Source organism: Monopterus albus, unplaced genomic scaffold (genome assembly GCF_001952655.1).
Source record: "Monopterus albus unplaced genomic scaffold, M_albus_1.0 scaffold4.1, whole genome shotgun sequence".
Lineage (NCBI taxonomy): Eukaryota > Metazoa > Chordata > Actinopteri > Synbranchiformes > Synbranchidae > Monopterus > Monopterus albus.
The window spans coordinates 5,915,192-5,923,022 of record NW_018127884.1 but is presented as its reverse complement, the minus strand read 5'-3'; positions in this window follow the sequence as shown (position 1 = coordinate 5,923,022).

Here is a 7,831-nt window from a genome sequence, read left to right as displayed (position 1 = left end):
AGTAAATTATCTACTACCCTAGACATTTTGTCTACATTCTTATAACAAAAGTTTTTATCTATGTACAAGGCCACACCACCTCCCATCTTATTCTCTCTGTTTGTGCATACCAAGTCATAGCCTTCAAGGTCAAAATCCATTCCCCTTACAGTGTTGATCCAAGTTTCAGTAATAGCAATTATATTAAAAGAATGTTTTAGACTACTAAGATAATGTTTTATACTCTGAAAGTTTGCGTATAAACTTCTGCTATTAAAGTGAATTAGTGATAATTTGTTTTCAGTCTTGACATTGCTGTTAAACTGCTCATCCGTGTAATACTTGCAGTTATTTTCAGAGTTCTTAAAAAAGTTTTTTTCAGGGTCGAAATCTTCGTCCGGTTCATGATAATGAATTTCAGTATTCCCAATAGTGTTCAGTTCCAGCTCCAGTCCCTCAAAATCTATTAACTTCTGTAACAATTCACTTGCCTCATTCCGTACATGGGTCATGCTTGTTGTTGTTGAATCCACCGTCGCAGATATCAATATACCTGCGTGTTTCTTCTTCATACATCTGAGGGTCCAGCGACCCCTTCATCTCCTTCACTTCACCTGTCAGTGGTCATAATGTTATGATTGGTCGGTGTATTAATGCTGGTTAATGCTGTGGAAATATGGTGATGCTGGTGGAAACCTCACCCTATCCCCAACCCTCTCCTACTGAAAAGATTTTGCTGTAACAAAATCATGCTCCTTCTGCCTTTGCTTCTGACAAACAACTGTCATAAGTTTCACAACAATGAACCTTTGCACAGGCCATTTTAGGCATGCGAACAAATGACTGATGCTGCTTTTCATCTGGTGAGGGCAGTTTCACATGTTCAGTGTCTGAGATGCTGTTGATCTACACCTGCTGTTGCTACTGAATGTGATCCTCCTCTAGGGTCACTACTCCTGATCCTGCTACTTATTTTAATTCTTCAAGCCCATGAAATTGCTATTTTTCCACATGGAGACAGCTTCTTCAGTTATTATCAGCATTGCAATATGTTCTGTGAGATTCCCCACCTCTTATTTTCCTAATGTATTGACACTCTCATGTTTGGATATTTATCCCACGTCTACCATGTTTAGGTGCCTCTTCCCTTCAGGGAGTTGGCTGTCTCTCCCTCTCTCCTGCATTGTCCTGGTATATTTCTGAAGTTCATTTATCAAATGCTCTGACTGTATTTCTCCTGTCCCTGCAGCTTGGTGGCCAACCCTCTTCCTCACACCTCTCAGTGCTTCGAACTCTTCAACTTTCAATTTTCTTTTCATTTTCAGGATCATCTTTTTCACCCTACAGACACTGAGCTTCCCACTTCCCGGTCAACTTGTTGAAACCTAAGGACCTTAGGCTATCAGCCTTGTCCTTCATGCCCCCTATGTTTGGCTGTATGATTCAGGTCTCTAATAATTCTTGCTGTGGTTGCTGTCTGTAGCGCTGACTCTGAAAGCTCTGCTTGCTGTCAGGGAGGCTGCAGTATACACAACAAGGAAGAAAATGAGGTCAGAGCAGTTTTATTTTCATTTTTAGGTTCAGTTCCCATTCACCTTTTCTAAAGTTTTCTTGTATAGCTTGTATCACCCTCTCTCAATTGAATCCCAGAGGCTAACCTTTAACCCAAAGAAAAATCAAGTCAAAGTAAAAAAATTAAAAAAAAAAGAGTGTAACGGCCTGATCTAAGAGCTTAGTCACAACAGAAAGTGGGAGAGCAAAATGATTATATATTACAGTCATAATCTGGAACACAAAATACTACAAATACAATCAAAGCCAGTTAAAACACACACAGTAACAGACACTCAGTACAATCTTCCATTCAATATTTATTTCATCTGTCTTTCTGAAAAAGTGAAGCATGTTAATAGTGATTAATTTGTGAGCGTACAAAAACTACAGCTCCCATAAAAATGTACTAGTGCAGCAGCAGAAGTACGTAGCTCACCAACTCTCTCTTGTAAAGTCACCCCACCAGCTGTTGAACTGTAATACCCGGTGTCTACAAAGTTACATCCTCTCAGTGCTGCTGTTTTTACAGACATGTCTAAACTACTGTAGCTGCAGACACCATGGAGTCAGCTCTCAGTCCATCTGATCATGTTTAGTACACAGTGGTCTGGCTCTGGCCTATAATTGTTAAAGGCAAATAAAACAGAAAACATTAAATGAACTGTTTTTTACATTACCATATAGACTGAACTACACAATGTAGTTGACTCTGTTTCAAGGCTGGACTTTTTGTAGTTTATGGTATTACAAATGTGATTTTGAATGGGCTTTTATTACAGTCTTAAGAGGTTCCGGTTTCTGCATTCATTCAGTGTATCAGGACTGAATGAGGATTTTTGCAATCTTTTGCCTTTACAGTGTTTGATCTATCACCCAGTCATATAAAGATGGTATGGTACTGTATAATAAGTCTTATTTTTTCACAGTAAGATCCCTTGGTGGCCCAATGATCATTTTACTACATTATGCAAAGACAGAAATATTACTCATTACTGTGTGAGTAATCTGTCACCATTGGAAGGAGTTTTTTCCAATGACATATCCATCAGTTCAAACACTTGCAAGGCTGCTTGATGGCAGGTTGATAAACCTCACTGCAAGTCATTGCAGATCAAAGATATTCTGTTCCACTCCTGACAAAATATAAAAGATGAAATATGCTGATTTTTAAAAAAAATCCCCCTGGTATCCCACCAAATGTCATGGTCATGAAACGCTGCTGTGACTAAAGAACCATGAGCTGCAGGCAATATCAAGTACAGAACATGTATTGGTCCCCAGAAAGCCTTGTGAAGTTTCATTATTCACAGCAGGTTGCAGAGTGTTTATGATGGTGACTTTTCAAACGAGGGTCAACCTCCTCTCAGCTTTGCTTCTGGCTTCTGCTTTGTCACTATGACTCCTCCCTGACATCAAACAATCCTGGCTGTCAAATAAAAGATATGCTGCTGCATACCCAATAAAAGAAAAATAAATTTTATTCATTAAATTTAAATTTCTAAAAGTGCTTAGTTACTATTTCCAATATGATTTTTTATGTAATTTTACCATTATTTAACAAATATCAGACAGATGTATCAGACAGACAGTCTGTTTGGTACACCCACACAATTGCAAACAATTGTCTGTCTGTCTACTGAAAGTGACAGACAAACAAACAGTCAATGAAGCCAGGAAATAGTGATACCAGAGATGGACAGGGCATGCTGAGCTAGGTCTACATCTGATCTTCACCACACAGTGGACCTGTGGAGAATCAATGGCATTGATCACAGCATTTGTTGTAAGGAAGGATCAAGAACAGGACAAAGACACTGCTCAACTGCCAAAAAACACAGCTTATTTAGCTCTGTAAAAGTTACTTTTTCAAAGATAAAGTGAGCAGGTCCAATCAGTGTATTAAGAAGGAGAGTGGCAACATTTCCACTGTCTCTGTAAGGACCTTTTTTTTTTGTTTACAGTAATGGCGAATCATGGGAATATTAAATTGTTCCAAACATTAGCTGCAGTACCATAGAATTACATTGACATAGAATTACACTGACTTACATTGCGACTGACAGACATACTGAGAGAGATGGGAGTGGACTCACACCTGATGTCCTAGATCACAGACTCTCTTACGGGGAGACCTCAGTATGTCAGACTGAGGGATTGCACCTCAGAGACAATGTTCAGAAGCACAGGAGCACCACAGGGAGACAGTGCACTTCCCTGTCCTATTCACCCTGCACACCACAGACTTCAAATACCACATACAGAAGTTTTCTGCCAACACTGCAATCGTGGGGTGCATCAGGGATGGACAGGAGGATGAGTACAGGAGCCTGGTGAAGGACTTTGTGGCATGGTACAAGTCTAACCACCTACATATTAATACCTCCAAAACCAAAGCGATGGTGGTAGACTTCTGGAGGCCCAAACCCCACCTGAAGCTGTGGCCCAAATACTTTTATACTTATAAATGCACTTTACAATTTCTGCCCGTCGCACAACCAGGAACAACCTGGGGTTTAGTGTCTTGTCTAAGGACACTTGTGGACTGGAGTGAACATGTGAAAGTTACAGTTGGGGACAACCTGCTCTACCTCCTGAGCCAGAACCACCCCAAAGTAATCATTCATGCATGCACTCGGTCAGGGAGTATGCAAGTACCAAAGTACTGATGCTTAATTCAGGAACAGCAGAACTGCAGAAATGTTGCACCAACTGTATCAGCAGTTACTGTAAGTGCTCAGACTGATTTACTTTCCTCTTCATCTCCAAGGAATGGAAAATAAAAAGGGATCTCTCACAACTGCTGCTGACTGATTTTCCAGAGTAAGCAAAAATTTCATCTATAAATTACCCCCCAGCCCAGTTGCAGTGACTGAACACATGACAGTGTCGGTCAAAGTGTTTCACACAGATGATAAAAAGGTGAATAAAGCACAACACAACATATAGTACAAGGGAAACACTAGTGTAACATACTGAGGTCACATCTGGATCCAAGTTACTGGTAACCAGCATGTCTGGGCTTCTCTTCCTATTTTTTCTTGCCATCTTCCTGAGTCACAAATATATAAAAAAAATAATGTATAAATTGAAATGTACAGTAAGAGCTGTCGACTGCCCCCACATTCAAAAAGAGTCAACAACTATGCCATTGGCTCCTTAAAATTCTGCCTTGAGTTCTGGGCCTAAATATGAACATCAGCATGCAAGTATGCTGACAGTGACAATGCTAACATGTTCTGTATCCTCACCATCATAGTTTAACATGCTAGCATTAGCTATTTAGCATGAAATAGTACAAACAGTAGCAAACAGGGAGCAAACAGTAAGATGGGAATGACATTAGATTTGCACATATTTGATCATACAACATATTACTGGACAAAGTCAAAATCCAACCTCATGGTGGTGCTAGAGAAAAGGTCAGGACAGGTCATTAGGATTCATCACCTGTATACATGGATGTCTAGTTTCCAAAAAGCAACTCAGCAACTCAAAAAGATGAGATATTTCAGTCTTGACAACAGTGCTGGACTGAGACTGTCTTCCATAAAGCCATGACACTATCATGGCTGAAAGTTTAGCTTAAAAAGTTTTGTTTAATATTGTTCACTGGACACGCGGATGAAGTCAGCTGTGTATACAGTGTACTGATGAGTCGTGAGTAGTAATCTCTTGGGGATACTGACTAAAACACACACTGAAGAGCAGGACCAATATCAATCTCTGCCAGGTGTTCAAAAGCAGATTTGCAGGGATTTAACTTACCTGCCAACGACACTGGTCAGCCAACTCCATTTGACCATTTGTTCTTTCTCTCAAGTCTTCTTAACGCTAACTAGAACGCTGAAGTTTTTGTATGCAGAACAGACTAGATCATGGGCAGTAAAATGTGAATAATCACATCTCAAGTGGACAGTCAAAGCAGTTATCTGCACATTAGCTTTTACAACATACAAACCACTGTGGATAAAGAGAAAACAAGTCTTGTTTGTAAATACAAAGCATATTCTTTTCTCCATCTGGCCTCTGGATTAATCTATGATTAACATGATGACCCTTCACTCCCATCAGGGCATTTTGTGTTTGTAAACAGTGAGGCAGTTACAGCATGTTGCTGGCAATAAGTGCTAATGTGGGGTGGTTTAAGGGACAATGGCATTAAATCACAACATTAATTCCCAATGGAAGTCTTGGCTTATTCCACACATACTGTACACACGGATTAAACCTTTAATGGACTGACAGAACCAATATAAAGCTCCTAATGGACTATAAGCTGTTTCTATGCATTACCCACTCCTCCCCTGATAGTGTCTCTGTTAGCATTATAAATTCTTATTATTGTTCATGCTGACAAGAGAACACATCTTCAACACCGAGTTGAAGATGTGGCCCAGTTTAATAAAAGACATGCTGTAGGGATTAATTAAACATCTTCATACTGGGAATCTCAACTCTATACAGCATCTGCATTTATAGCCCAGTTCACATCATCACAATGAGATTAATAGAGAGACATAAAAGTGAAACACAGTTCCATTATCTACCCTCCTGTTAATCCTCACATAATACTGCACATCTCTTAGTTGTCCGTATTGTAAAGTTTCATGAGTAAATGATGAAGGAAAATTAATTTTGTCCTGCACTCAGCTGTCTTCTTGAAAAGATCACAAGGACACTAGCCACACAGCACGTTGCATGCTCGAAGATACTGCTTCTATAGTTTCAGCCACTGATGCCACATGATACTGTCTGCAGACCTATACATCAGATCCCTGTACAGCTGACTCAGACTGGGTCTGAGCAAGGACACTTTTTGTTGTGCTGAGTGTACCTCCATTTTTAAACTCATTTGAAACACAATATAAAAGGCATAAATAGCAAACAGACGAAAAACCCTAACCCTAATGTCACATATATCTGACGCTGTGTGGGACTATATCTTTGCTTTTGGATTTACACCATCCAGCAGCTGACTACAAGTTGTGTTAGTAATCAAACAAACTTACAAGCATAGTGTAGAATGGGACTCATGTAGTATATTAATACCATGCAAGGCTTTAACTGGCATGACTGATTTGACAGCTCAGGTTTTCATGAACTGATTTATTTAAACATATACACTATACATGTGCCAAAAATATGAAATAGAATTAAACAAATCGAACAAAAAGTCAAAGCATTCAATGACAGGTTTAGAGTTCACCAGTTTTAAATCAATTTTTGACTGAATTAGATTAAAAATCCAACTGGACATGTTGAATAAATATTGTTTCCACATGAGTTTTGAGTATTATGGTTTTTGTCATGTTTCAAAGTTCATTCTTGGCCTGGGAAAAGCAGCTGACCAAGCAAACTGATGTGATGGATCATGTGCGATAAAGCTAAAACAGAACAGTGACTGAATGGAGCTACTCTATGTTGATATGGGTTTGTCAGCTGCTGTTTCCAAGGTCAAAAATTGTCTTTGAAACTCAACTTTCAAGCCAACATGTACAACAAGATATAATTACGCTATTTCTATGATAATGGTTGGGCAAAATATTCTAAAGTGATTGAAAGCTTCAGAACAGCTAATGAATGGATTTTCAGCTGAGACTGTTTCATCAAGTACCAAATTTATGTTGCATCCAGCAGGCTATGGCTAAATATAATTAATTTAAAGCTGATATATTACACTTTACTTTCATTAAAGTGTTGTGACTTTTTAGCCAAAGCAATTAAAGTATGGAGCCATAAAATATGTTTGAGGAGTATTTCGGACTGTAGGACTCATTATGTCTTTTGCTAATGTTTTGTCAAAGCAGTAACTGTTTGTACAACAGCTCCTGCAATATAGTAAGGAAATGTGATAATCTGTTCCACATAAAAAATAATGACAGGTTTATTTATCCATGTTCAGAGAACTCTCAGTTCTGATCGATGGCACCTCTGTCACAGGCTTGCAGTATAAGGCTGATACCGTCAGTGGCCATTAAAATAAAATGTCTTCTTTTAAAGTTCCCCTCACACATTGCTCAGGAATGTTAAGGCAAAAGTGTTAGCAATATATTACTCCACAGTGGATGAGCTTGGTGTGGATGGATTGATCTGTCTCATGAACAGCACAAAATAAATGTAGCTAGTTGTCTTGTGGGGCACATTTGTCTCACAAATATATCACTGACTGTTCATGACATCTGTTTGCTGTTCATGAAACAAATGACAAATTACAAAAGTACTTACACTAATTTTATTTGCAATTATAGTTCAAATAGTTTTTTATTTGTATTCTTATCTCAGTCTGTTTTCTTGCTGT